At 34.4% G+C, this 14,395-nt stretch overlaps 2 long non-coding RNA genes across 7 annotated transcripts; both read left to right on the top strand.

Moving 5' to 3' along the window:
- Nucleotides 1–2,549: 2,549 nt before the first annotated feature.
- LOC142171633 (uncharacterized) lies at nucleotides 2,550–5,899 on the top strand. The gene is made up of 2 exons (XR_012701462.1): nucleotides 2,550–3,962; nucleotides 4,896–5,899. It is a non-coding gene; the product is annotated as an uncharacterized LOC142171633 (long non-coding RNA).
- A 190-nt stretch (nucleotides 5,900–6,089) lies between these two features.
- Nucleotides 6,090–10,592, top strand: LOC107787242 (uncharacterized). Of its 6 annotated transcripts, none has more exons than XR_012701460.1 (4): nucleotides 6,090–8,203; nucleotides 8,389–9,349; nucleotides 9,438–9,592; nucleotides 9,952–10,592. It is a non-coding gene; the product is annotated as an uncharacterized LOC107787242 (long non-coding RNA). The 6 variants fall into 6 exon arrangements; XR_001648350.2 differs by having other exon boundaries at nucleotides 6,090–8,534; nucleotides 8,645–9,349; XR_012701461.1 differs by having other exon boundaries at nucleotides 6,090–8,939; nucleotides 9,020–9,349.
- Nucleotides 10,593–14,395: the final 3,803 nt, after the last annotated feature.

The following is a 14,395-nucleotide window of genomic DNA, read 5'->3' as shown; positions in this document are numbered from 1 at the left end:
AAAAAAATAAACCAAGTAAGTTTTTTTTTTTAAATATTGAAACCGAACCAAACCAATTAAGTTGATTTTTTATCGATTCGGCGTATGTCGGATTTTGTCGGTTTTTTAATTTTTTCGGTTATTTATCGATTTTTTCTTAAATATGAGATATACACTACCAAACACATATTCAGGCGTCTACATTTTCAACATAACACTGTTAAACCAATTGATCTTTGAGAAATCTATCATTTTGCCAAGATATATTGATGATAATTGAATCAAATAGTGATGAATAATTTTAGAACTCAATTAAAAATAAATTATTTTTAATATGAAATAAATTCTTGTATTTAGCAAAAGAAAACTACTAATCAAACTAGAATGTAAACGCAAATGACTAGATTATTATAATAGCAAAGAAGTAGACTAAAAGTGCAAACTATTAAAATGTAACATAAAATTTTAGAAACTTTGTGTGTATATATATATATATATGATATAATAATAAATTTTAAATAGCTACTTCTATATTCAGTTTGGTTCGTTATTTTTCGGTTATTTTTTGATTAAAACTAAAACTAAACCAAATTTGGTAGGTTTTTAAAATTCCAAACCAAAACCAAACCAAACCGAAAAAGTATCGGTTTTTTTAGTCGGTTTGGTTTGGTTCTATTTTTCGGATTTTTATGAACACCCCTAGTTTCGCAACACTAAAAATTGCAATACATACCAGAAATATATAAGAGTTCCTCCCTCTACCCTAATTTGTTTGTTGCAGTTTGAATTTTGAGACTCAAACTTCTCAATTTTTACCGCGAATTTGGACATATAATCTTTAATTTTTAAAATAAAATTTACATATTTAGAAATTATATAAAAGTATTATAAGTTATAATAATTAATAATTTAAAATATTAATAAATCATGGTAAAAAAACTCATTTAATTCTCAAAATCATAACTGCATCAAACAAATTAGAAAAGAGGGAGTAGCAAAACATTGCACCCAAAAAGCTGCTCGATCTCCAGAAATGGATCAAAAATAGGACAAATCGCACATATAAATGCGAGTTCATGTTAAATTCTTTTTTTTAATATTTATTTATTGTTCTCGTTAATGCAACAACCACAAATTGTAAATATTTAATATGGACCAAGAATATATTCAAGACACTTTTAACCTACGCAAAAGTTAGAGAGTCATTTTCGCTATAACTTACCCTATAGTTAATTACGCCTATAAATAACTCTTCTTTCGTGCCTTTGCCGCATGTTAGACGGACAACGATGGCCGCTTATTCTTGTTGCTTGAAAGGTGTGTTCGAGAGCAAAGTTCACAGTGAAGAAGAATGGGATGTTTATACTGAAAAAGGAGAGGCTTTGTATTTACGTTCTGTTGCGAAGCCAGGTACCAAAATCACCAAAGTTTTCCCGAACAAGTCTAAACTGCGGAAAGAGTTTCTGAAGCGGGCGGTAAATGACCCAAAGCCGACCAATGTTCAGATGTGGAAAAGGTTCAACTTTCGTCCCATACTCAGCAGATTTGGTTGGGAATCATCTAAGGGACTGCCATTAGAGCAGCCACCTGCAGCAGAGTGCAGGGCTCGTAGCAGCAACGGCAAGCACAGGTTTCTTTCTCATCTTAAGACTAAGCTTGAACTTCTCTTTAATCTTTACTAGTATGTCACAGTATAAGTTTTTATTTCTGTTTCAAGTTTTTTGTCTTTTTTATGTGTTTTCCATAGTTGTTTCATGTTTTTTCACTATGTTCGTCTATGTTTTCGTTCTTTATGTGGGTTTTGTTTCGTTCTTTCTCTGCTTTCTATTTTCCCCCTCTTCTTGTGGCTTAGACGTTGTGTGCTTTCATGTTCTTTCCATAGATGTTGCTTGTTAATCTTTTAGTTCGTTCTTTCTTTGGTTTTTCTTGTTCGTTTTTTGCGTTTGTTCGTGTTTTCCTGTTCTTACTGTGGTGTTTAGTTCCTTCTTTTTGTGGTTTCTGTGATTCATATTAACTGTCCATAGTATTCTGTCTCGTTCTTTTCGTTTCAAGATTATGTCGTGCTTTCCATAGGTGTTGCATGTTTTGCACTTTGTTCGTAGTTGGTTCTTTGCTCTGTTTTGTGATCTGTTTTTTATGTGCTTTAGGTTATCTTTCTGTGTTTTTTTTTATTTAGCAGTAAAGGTAAACTTTTATTAATAAAAACTCAATAGCTAGTAATAAGTCAAGAAAAAAAATAAAAAATAAAAAAAAAATAAAAAAAATAAAAAAATGAAAAAACAAAAAAAACTTATTTCGTTTGTGTTTTCTAGTTGGTTCTTTGCTCTGTTTTGTAATTTGTTCTTTATGTGCTTTAGGTTATTTTTCTGTGTTTTTTTATTGATCAGTAAAGGTAAACTTTTATTAATAAAAACTCAGTAGCTAGTAATAAGCCAAGTAAAAAAATAAAAATAAAATAAAAAATAAAATATGCCAAGTACAGCATATTTTAAGATAAGAAATCCAGCATTGTACTAACATCAGTAGAAAAATCTACACTAAATTTTCAGACTCTGGATACATCTACTTTTAACAAGTAAAAAATTCTCTGCTTTTCCCTCAAAACAATACTCCAATCATTTTTCCCTCTTAACTAAACATGCACAAACTTCAGTTCCATCTTCTTTCTTGACAATTTCATCCCTACCCAGTAAGTCAAATCCTCAATTCTGTCCCAAAAAACCAATCTTTTTTTACTTCTCCAAAAAATCCATCTTCTTGATAATTTCATCGACGCCCACCAAGCCAAATCCTCACATCTGTTGTAAAAATCCAATCTTTTTCATATCTCTGAAGTATTTTTCAAGTGTGTGTTACTCTAATTCAATTTCAGAAAAACTACAACACTGGACCTTTTTTCGGTTTCTTGCTTGATTATGGGAGAAGAACTATTTGAGAGGTTAAGTGTGCTGACAAGGTTCAGAGTTTGGGTATGGAGTTTAGGTAGATCCAATTAATAGAATGAAAACAAATCTTTGTTGTAGATATAAGTCAATTTTTTTAATACTTCTTTATGTGTTAGGCTAATGGTGAGTTGTATTGATAGTTTTTGGGTTTGGAGGAAATATAAGGGTCAAGTTGCATTAGGATAATGTTTTAGCTAGGGCTGGAGATTGGTGGTTTTTGAGGATTCTAGGCTATACTTTCTGGATTTTCCATTAGGGACTGATAGTTGTCTTGGCTCTGAAATTATGTTGTTTGGACTGAAGATGATGATTTAGGCTTCAATATATGTTGAATTGTGCTGTGACCAGACTAAAGGATTCTAAAAATAGGATTTTTACTGTGTTGATGTTTGTTGTGGGCTGTCATGGACATATGTTTGGCTATGAAGGTTGCATTAGGCTTTAATGTTTTAGGTTGAGCTGGAGGATTTTTAGGATTCGAGGCTATACTTTTAGGAATGCCGAATGGGGATAGATAGTTTTATTGCCTTTGTAATTGTGTTGTTTTTGCTGTAGAAGATGAAAGATTCAGATGTTTTTTGATCTAGAGAATGTGCTTTGAGGGTATATCGTTGTAGCTTAAAATGATCTGCATTACCTCTTGAGGAAATATATTATGTGGTATACTGTGATGAGACATGTTAAGGTTGGAAAACAAGTTATTACTGATGGGAGGAGAAATGGTTCCTTGAGGCTGCAGAGCAATAAGAGAAAGAGAGGTAGAGAGAGAGAGATACAGAGGTAGTAAGGTAGAGAGATAGAGAAGGAACAGAAGAGAGAAGAGAACAAAATGAGGAGAGGAATAGATTGAGATAGAACGAAAATTCCAATCGAATATTCACTGCATGGGTTCGCATTCTTTCTCTGTTTATATTGATTACAAAGTGATGCTGTGCCAAGTTGTTACACACGTGACTTTCAACCAACCCACATGCCTCTAACAAATTGAGATCATTACAAGTTTGTTCGTGAGTGTTCCCTAGTTGGTTCTTTGCGCTGGTTTGTAATCCGTTCTCTACGTGTGTCTTAGTTCTTCTTTCTGTGTTTTCTAATTCTTTTCTTGTCTTATGTTGTTTATGGTTTCATTCTTTCATATCTTAGGTTGCTATAAAGCACTTAAGCATGTTTTAATATTTATTGATGTATTAGGCTAATGTTAAGCTGTATTGATAGTTTTTGGGATTGGAGGATATATAAGGGTCAAGTTGCATTAGGATTTATTATATTTGGATAGGGCTGGAGGATGGTGGTTTTTTGAGGAGGCTATACTTTCTGGATTTTCGAGTGGGGACTTATAGTTTTCTTGGCTCTTAAATTATGTTGTTTGGACTGTATATGATGCTTTAGGCTTTGATATATGTTGAGTTGTGCTGTGACGAGACTAAAGGATTCTGAAAATAGAATTTTCGTTGTGGTGATATTTGTTGTGGGCTGTCTTGGACATACTATGAGGGTTGCATTAGGCTTTAATATTTTAGGTTGAGCTGGAGGATAGTGATATTTTCATGATTCGAGGCTAAACTCTTAGGATTGTCGAGTAGGATAGATAGTTTTATTGCCTTTGTAATTGTGTTGTTTTTGCTATAGAAGATGAAAGATTAAGATTTTTTTGATGTAGAGAATGTGCTCTGAGGGTATATCCTTTTGCCTCTTGAGGAAGTATGTTATGCAGGTTGGATGTGTTCAGTTTTGAGGGTGTTTAGGATTGTTGGACCTATTTCTTGTGCTATGAGCCTATGACACTTGGTGTCATCTGTTAGTTATGAGGTTTTAGGCACACAGGTTGATCTTGAATGGTTGAATTAACAGGAAATATTGTGTCAAGTCTTCTTTTTCTAATTTTTGAGCCAAAAATGAAAAAGGATAAAGTTTTTTTTACTGCCATTTTATATATTTGTTTTTAATCTCAGTTCTGATTCTATTCAAGTGCAGTTTGTACAGGCCCGAGCTCCTTTTTTTGTGTATGCTGGTGATCTGTTGGAGGTTATTGCACACACATTTCACCTTCCGAACCCCAAGTCCATGTGATGGTTTATTGCTGCAATTGTCATATTCATTGGCACGGATGAAGTAAAATCTGCCCTGCTTTATTATCCGCTACAGTTTGAAGAAGGCTTTTGTTTTAGATTTGAAGTTTGGTGCTTTGTGATGGACATAGAGTTGATAATATAGATCAATTAATTGGTGGGGGGACAGAGAAAGCAATAAAAAGGGCAGGTGAGGCGCCTTGCCAATGCGGCAAATGGGTGTACGTGATTGTGGTTCCCCAAGGGTTGTACGTGAGTTAGCCTTTTGGACCCTCACTAGACTGAATAAGGATGGGTCCTTGTTTTGGTCCGAAGGTGATGTATGCTGAAACAGCCATCTGCATTTGACTACGGTCTAACCAAAAAATAAACGAATAAGGCAACTTTCTTACATGCATTGCCAACGGGTTGAACTGGGACACACCATGTATGTATCTGGGACAATGGGATGAATTTATGAAATCCACCACAACAGAGGCAGCGTATGAGCTTAAATGTTAGATCCATATATGATTGAATGCTAAGCCGTCTGCACCCACAGGCCCATCATGTCTCATGTTGCATTTCCCTAGGTCCTGGTGAGTGAGCCTTTTGGATTCTCACTGGTGCCTCCAATTAATAGAGGACTATATTTCTACTGATAAACCAACAACTTGGTTGCTTCACTGAAAGTCGACGACAACGGTCTTTGGATGACTTTTTCAAAATATCCACTCTCACTCATAGCTGGGGCAGGCGATACCTAATTTCTGTCATATATTATACTTGAGCAGCTTGCTTTCATTGGACTTGATCCTCTTCCACCCCTCACACATTCTGAAGACAGAGAACTGGCTACATTTCAGTTGATCCGGTCTGATCATGTGCACTTCTATGGAATATCTGAGATTCTGAAAAGTTTTCAAAGAGCTATCACTGACTGCGTTCATCTTTACAAATCAAAATATAAAGGCTTGTTACATATTGTCCAATCATTAATTCAACTGTTCAGGGTGACATAGTGATGCTAAGGTGACTTGTCTATGATCGTAAGTGATGACAGGTCATGCTGATCCTACCTCAAGAAAAAAAAACAGAGTTTTTAACTCCGCCTGTGTTAGGATTCTACTATCCCACAGCCGGTCCCAAGCCCGGAAAAGGAGGAGGGTTTATTGTCTTTCATAAGTCAGTTCCTTCATAAATATGAACCTTACAAAACTTGTAATGTTAATTGTGGTTCTCTCTCTCTCTCTCTCTCTCTCTCTCTCTCTCTCTCTCTCTCTCTCTGTAGGGCACACATATCCCCATCCGACAAAGTCTCTCTTGTCAGCAAAAATCTGCTTCTTTCTCGTTTTCTGCTAAAATTTTCTTTTATCCTAAAATCTGTTCAAAAAGAGTAATATTTGTTTGCCTTCTGCTAATATACAATAATATCTGCTGCTCATGACGTGTTTCTGATTCCCTTTTTTACTGACTGCAAATCTGGTGTTGGGGTAGTTCAATTCTGGAAATAGGATTATTAGGGTTGTGTGAAGAAGCCCTTTATTCTTTTAATCATTGACAAAGTCAAATGAAATAGAATATGACATGATAATTCTCTGTCAAATATCAAGCAGTCCACATGAGAAGAATAATAACCCCAAAAATCATTAAGAAAAGCTCAGAACACACAGCATGTTGCTGTTATTCCCGTTGAATATTTAGAACATGCTCAGTAGAGGACTCATGAATAAGTCCTGTACATGCAAGGACATACATATAGTTTTTGATACACAAGAGTACAATCACACGCGGTAATACAAGTCATAATCTTGGAGGATCAGTATTGGAGTAATTAGGCGCAAAATATGCATACACCTATTCATGATTGATGACTTTATTGTTTGTTCCATGCTTTACACTTGTAGCACAGTATTTCTAACTAGTTGCTGTCACCTGATGCTTGCTTCAGTTTTGAGCATAATGTTAAGGAGCTCAGTTAGCCTTTGATTTCCTTGTGAATAGAATCTTCTGACATTTTGGCACTTTTGATATCCAGAAAATATTGAATCTCTAGCTAAGGTAGAACCCCTTTTGTATTGCCAAGGTAGAATCTCCTTTGTATTGCCAAGGTAGAATCTCCTTTGTATTGCCAAAGCACTTGTTGCACACTATTTCTAACTTCTGTCGTCTGATGCTTGCTTCATTTTAAGCGTAATGTTAAAGAATTTATGTCAGTTTTGAGCATGGTGTTAAGGAATTCGGCTGGCCTTTGGTCTCCTCATGAATAAGACTAGAATCTTCCACCATTCTGGCACTTGATATCGAGAAAAATAAATTGATAATTTCCCAAGAGAGCTGACCTTTGCATCAACCACCCACAGACTCTTTCTAACTATGTTTCCTTCTAATTTTGCATTTTGTGAACTAATATCATACGTAGGAGTATTTATGAATTATGAGGCTAATTCTCACACGGACAAGGAAATGAAATCAAGAAAAGCCAAACTTTAAGATTTTTTTTTTTTTTTTTTTGCATTGAAAAAGTGAGTGTTATTTGTTTAATTATGAGGGGAACTCTCTCCCTCCCTCTCTTTCTCTCTCTCTCTCTCTCTCTCTCTCTCTCTCACACACACACACACACACACACACACATTGCACATTCCCATCTTGCAGAGTCTTCCACACGGATGATGTTGAATCTGCCATCATGCCTTACCATTTGATGTATTAGCGATAGTTCACTCCTGTATCTCAAATACTTTCTAAAGCTAGAACTCCAAGGCCTCAAGTAGGTTAACTGGTTTTACTGCTGTGTTTTCTTTTCTTGATTCCATTCATTCAAGTCATGGTGAATTTTTTCTCTGTTATTAAAAACCTGCTTCTTATCCAACATGTCTTTTCCTGTTCGGTAATAGCTTCATTAAAAGTTTCCCTGATTGCTTACATTGTGTTCTTTTGTGATTTGCAATTAAGTAGCTGCTTCCTTGAATGCAATAAAGAGGATGGCATTGAGATTTGAGGGCACATATGACACTCTTAAGGAGTGCAGTTATTTGCAAACCAGGGAGGAAAATGAGTATCTGTCCACAATATAGTGCTACTCGGACGTACATTAATGGAACAAATGGGACATCAAATAGAATTGCTTCAATGCTGTGTGTGTTCAATGACACTGCCAATCTGTTGACAAAGGGGTGGCAAAAGAAAGGGCATGGCCTCGTTTCTATGTCTGTTTAGAATACAAGTGCAGGGGTTAAGGCCTTCTTTTGATTTTTTTCTTACCGTTATACTGCATATTTTTAGACCTGCTGATAAATTTGAATTTCCTTATTTAAGAACCATGGAAAGATCTGCAAGTGCATTAGAATTTCTATTTTAAATTCATATACAAGGCTTTTCTATTATCACATTTTGACAAGACATCACTAACATTTCAGTATCTGCTGGAAGAGTATGCGGCGGTAGATCCTTTCTATGCTCTTGGGGTGCCTTGTCTTTGTTCTTTTCAAATAAGGCTCCTAGTTTGGTAGACTGTTGGGGTGATGATTTTGAGAAACCTCTGCATGAAGTTTTTGAAAAAGAGGTAAAAACAAGTCTGCAACCTAGGTTAACTGCTTGCACCTTTTACTGACTACTGTGGATTAAGTGGTCCTTGTCACCATTGATTTAAATAAGTTACTTTTGTCATCTCAGGTCCAGAAAATGAGGGTTGTCCAGGTACAAAATCTTTGGTTTGAGATCTTGAAGTCCCAAATAGAAAACAGGACCCTTGTTTTGTTTAAGATGACTTTCATATGATTTTGCTATTGTCCTCATTGCTCGTTGGAAAATTTATTCATCTACTATTCTGTTTGTTATTATATTGTACTTGCGCAGAATCTGCGCACTATGAAGTCTTCTAACTCGTGTATATTGTGTACACAAGTCCAGCTGAAACTGTTGTGTTCAATCTCGCCTTGATTGCTCTTCCATGATATGTTAGAGAAAGGTTGCAACAATTGACATAAAGCATTGCTTGGTCCTAAATCTCTTTGCCTCTTATTGTGGTTTTGCCTTCGTATATTTCAGGGGGTAACAAGTGAATCACATCCATCTAAACTTGTTTGCAGCTGGCGAAGTTGATACTTTAATTTTGACAAACTCACAGGGATTTGATTAATTCCGACTATCAACTCCTCTGACGTGTTCACTGACATTGTCTTTGGTTATATATGTCTTCGATATTGATCTTGATATTAGTTCTGTTTTCTGTGAGACAGGTTACTACATTTCTTAATGCAAGTTACTATCCTATCGAAGCTGGAAAAAGGTCTAAATTACAGCGTAGGCCAATTGGACTTGGGTCAAGGGTATGTGAGACATATTTGTGTTACTTCGCCTGGCATTTGATTCTAGGAGGTTGGCCTCTGTACATCCTTTTTCATCAGGATGTATCCTTGTTCAGATGGGTCTGTTCTTATACTTTGTCTTTCTATATCCTGAGCAGCTGTACAAGGTCATATTTAAGACGACATGCTACTATGCATTAAAAATCATCAATCATGTACCAGTTCAATTTTGAAAATGTGATCCAAGCCAAAGGAGAGTCTTAAAAATGTTGAGATCCAAAATACTACAGGATACTATCCCATCGGAACAGATGTATGTTGAACTTTATTTTTGATTCTACATCATGAAATGCTTTTGCATTGAATTTCTACTAGAAACAATATTTCATGTTCAGTGAATTCTTTGTGTACTCTTTCACCAGTTGTCTAACTTCATAGCTAATATGTTTCCGCAAATCTGCTCAATTTCACCAAAAGAAGTAGTTTGTAATCTCGTGATCATGTGTAATCATATAACAGATGGATGTTAGGCGTGATTAAACAGTTCAAAAGAAAAATAACTTTGCGAATCCAGTTAGTACAAATTGAATTAAGTTGCTAAATTATATATAGCATTTGTGTAGTTCTTTTCTTGTGCAAATTGATCCATTGTGTTTTAATTGGAACTCTTAGATAATTGGTGGAACACTGCTTCATGATGGGGCTATTGCAGAGATGAAGACTGGCGAAGAGAGAGCTTTGGCGTTCACATAAGTACATCTTAACTCTAACATCTCAACCAGATTTGTGGTAATATTTATTTCTACTTCCTGATCAGAAAGCACTCTTTGTACTATAGCTTCAGGACAATGAATGGAGCTTTGGGATGCTTGTTGAGTTATCTCTCAACCAGCCATTTGTGGCATCAATTTATTTCTGCTGTTTTTCAGCTTGAAGTTGCATCGATGAATTGGAACTGAAAACAGTAAGCAAGTTTGTCTGATATAGATGGTGCAAATTGATGTTTGCTAATTTTCCTTCGCGTGCCCCTTAACAATGGTTAATAGTGAATGATTACTTTGGTCAACCTGACGTAGAGTAGAGGGTACATGTTTTCCATTTTCTATGTCTTCCCGTTGGTCTAATCCTTATAAAATTTCCATGCTGATTTTCTGTAACATGTTATGAAAATTTGCTTCTTTCATCTGTTTGTGCAATGGCGGTTTTTGAATTAGTTTAGGCTTGTGAACTATTATTAGTTGTTTCTATTTGTAATTGGTTATAGAACGTTACTGCCTTCTTTGTGCTTGATGTATAGTAAAATATTTTTCAGACATTCACCTGCAAGCTGTTTATTCAAAATCAAGTATCTGTAATTTCACTGTATTTCTTTTATGTACAACCAATTTTTTCTTCAAACATTATTGGTTTTTTTTCACTTTTAGCCCGCGTTATAAACTATTTACATTACCCGAAAAAGTGTATAAAATTTGTATATAACATACAAAATGTGGGATATCTAGCCAGGAGAAGATATATAATTACAGCGGTGATTTAACATACACAAATACTTGAGTAAGTTGGACTGAGTTTCAAATTGTTCACTTTTGCATATGTTTAGGTCATATGTATCTTTTATGTTTTATACTTTATACTAGGTTATAGCTAGCCCGTCCTCATAATTAAAATATTTTGGTAGTTACATGCTAGGGAAGGGGCTTCAATACTTTTGTTTGAAACTGTAATTACATTTAAACGTCTATTACAAAGAGCAGCCTAACGGACGCACAGTTCATCCCATGTTCTTCAATAGTACTACTGAATCAGAAATCACTTGATCGTTGCTCATATTATTCCACACATTTCCACCAGATCCGAGGATTGATCAAGCAAATCTTAGTTCTATCTGTCATTCATCATTGCAAGGGAAAACATTCGTCAAATTCATCAATTATTGGGCGAATCATTCCTCCTGTTTACATAGATACCATTTATTGTTATTTAATGCTAGTTATACCTCCATTATTGCTCATGCTTTAAGAATATTTTACACCTATTGCTATCAACCCTTTACGGGATCTGTTCCCATCTCCACACGTTTTTAAGATTTGCATCTAGAGTTATTATCTTTAACTAGATTTAACCCATTGTTACATAAATTTAATAGGTTAGCCGAAAGTTACACTTTTTGGTCAAACAACCACTACTCTAAATAGACTAAGAAATTTCAGTTAAAAATATTGGAAGGCATACGAGTGACAGATACATGAAATTTCATGCAAGATAAGTGCTACTTCTAATGGCCAGAAAGGGTATTAGTTTTGTACAAATTAACAAGCTAGGGAGCTCTGGGGGAAGTGCCATGGAAATGTAAGATGACAAAATTAATCTTGAATGATAACAATGTTTTTGCTGAGCATTTTATCCGAAAACATAAACAAAGGAGAATGAGTGACAGAATATTAAATGAGTTGAAAAAGAAAAGCTCCAATGGTGTAAAACCAGAGTGAGTTAATCGCGAAGAAACAGGATTTAGATTATTTTCTAAAGAACTACTTTTTTGTTTGTTAGTAGAAACAAGGAAAAAGAGGAACATATCTTCAGTACTATCAATAAAGAGAACCGCACTTCTACTTCTCTTTAATGTTCTTGGGTGAGTGGGTCCATATATGAGAAAATTAGAAATGGTTCAGCTATCATCTCTTCTTCCTTATGTGTATGAAAATGATGATAAGGGTTTTATTATGGAAGATAATGATAAAATTTGGTGCACAAAATTTAGCTTGCAGTTTAGCTAATTTCAATCTTAACTAGGAGCGTAGTTGGTTACAAATTTGGCCAGCTTGTGTAGGTATGGTTAGTTTCACTTGTGAACAGTGTTTTAAAAGGCGTGAGCGCAAGGCGAGGCGTTTTATATATGTCTCAGTGAGGCGTAAGCCCCGAGGCACGGGGCGTAAACCCCATGGGTATTTAATTTTTAATATTTTATAAATAATATAATTACAGTAAATATTTATAAACAGGTAAAATTGCATAAAAATTAAATACATACATATATATATTATACGCTACTTAGAAGTACAAATAACTTGAGTAAAAAAAAATAAAGCTTTTTACATGGAGGAATAAAAAGGACGACTAACCTGCAATTTGAGCTTTGAACTAGCTGCTATGAAGGAGAATTTAGTTCTCTTTGTATTTGTAAAATGAATTGAATATTAGTTGCTTTTGGGAGATATTAGCGGATAAGATAAAGAATTGGGAAATACCATGAATTAGGGATTCAATCAATAAAAAAAGGTCTTGACTTTTAAATTTAATACAAATAAGTTCCTTTTTAAAACTTTTGAGTAATTACCAAGCTGAATTTTGAGAATTTGAGTATTATTATATGAAGGACTTATTCAACAAATTTTGTTTTAATTTGAAAAAGTTTCTAGGGCTTATGCCTCACTAAAAAAATGCGCCTCAAACGCCCGGGCATGCTGGGCGTACGCCTCTTGAGACTTTTACCCCACACCATCGCCTCAGGGCATTTTTGTGCGCCTCGCCCCAGGGCTCACCCAGGGGCTCGCCCCAAAAACGCTTTTTAAAACACTGCTCGTGAAGTAGAGCATTTAGATTACTCTCAGGTACTCAACTTCATTATAAATACATGTAATTCTCTTGTAGATAGCATAAGGGATACGATCCTATTTTTAGTTACACTCTTGTCTCCGGTCGTGCCTCTTATATTCTGTTTTTTATATATTCTAGTATTTATGGACGTGCGTTTAAATGGTTTAAATATTTATTTATATGAAGAAACGACAAAATTTAATTAATGATAGAAATTTTATGTTGAATAATGCAACAATTATCTAAATGTCAAAAAATATTATTACATTAACATAATACGTGAATTCAAAATGAAAGGAAATCATCATATTGTATACAAATGATCAATTTATTCATGTTAGTTAGATAATTATGTATTATAGTTTAAAAGTATTTAATGCGATCGTATCTTACCGAACACTTATTTGCAGATGATGTCGTTTGTGTATTTTTCTTTCTAATACTTTAGTTGTTCTGCCATAACCAGAACTCTTGTTGTAAGTGCAACATATAGTTGTTTGTGCAAGAAAATATATTGCAATAAATGTACTCCAATATTTAAGATATTTTTTCTTGTGCTTTATTTATTATAATTGCAAAACACAAAACATACTGAAAATTATTTTCACACAAATTTAAAAGGATATTCTTTAGTTTCGGAAGACGAAAGTTGAATTCGGGGATAAACATATACTTAGAAGCATATTGACCAGTATCATAATTTTGGCATGTATGACGTTATTATCAGAACTTCTATATACCATATGTGTGCTATTACAAAAGCTATTCGGTGGATCTAAGTTTTTCAGTAGCATGACAGACATATTTTTCTTTAAAATCAACCTATATACAATGGAAGATCAATTTTAACTTAGTCAATTATATATACATACGTAAGAAATAATGAGCTTGACAACAAACCTATATGGTAGAAAGCCATTTGGTATTAAAGTATTTACGTATTCTTCTTGGGAGTAATTATTGGTATCATCTTCTGCTAAATCAAAAAATAAAATATTTTTTTTTACCACGAAACTTTGCAATCAACCTTTTATTTAGTTGATCAACATATTCATTTCTGCTAGCTAAGATAACTCTTTGATATCTATCATGTAATTTGCACAAATTAGATTTTAATCTAATAATGGAAATATTTTCCTTATTAAATGCATTAATATTACCATTGGGATTGATAACCATGTGTTTAGAAGAACCAAATCTTCTTTAATTGGATGCTCTTCTTTGTTTTCGACACGAAGCAATAAGTCACTGAATGCTAGATCTGTTCTTACTTTTATATTGTCACAACCCAAAAATTCTAACATATCGTGATGGCGCCTATCTCAATACTAGGCAAGCTGACAACATCAATAACCCATGATTTCCTTTAAGTTTGAAAACATGATGTTTAAATATAATACCAAAAATCTCGTAAATCCTAATACAAACACTCCCAAAACCTGGTGTCACTGAGTGCATGAGCATTTATACATAACAAGTCTAGGAAACCCGATCTATAATAATCTGAGGCCAACTATAA

The sequence above is a fragment of the Nicotiana tabacum genome, chromosome 17, assembly GCF_000715075.1.
Source record: "Nicotiana tabacum cultivar K326 chromosome 17, ASM71507v2, whole genome shotgun sequence".
Classification (NCBI taxonomy): Eukaryota; Viridiplantae; Streptophyta; class Magnoliopsida; order Solanales; family Solanaceae; genus Nicotiana; species Nicotiana tabacum.
The sequence above is the reverse complement of the archived record's forward strand: the minus strand, read 5'-3'. Positions and strand labels throughout refer to the sequence as shown.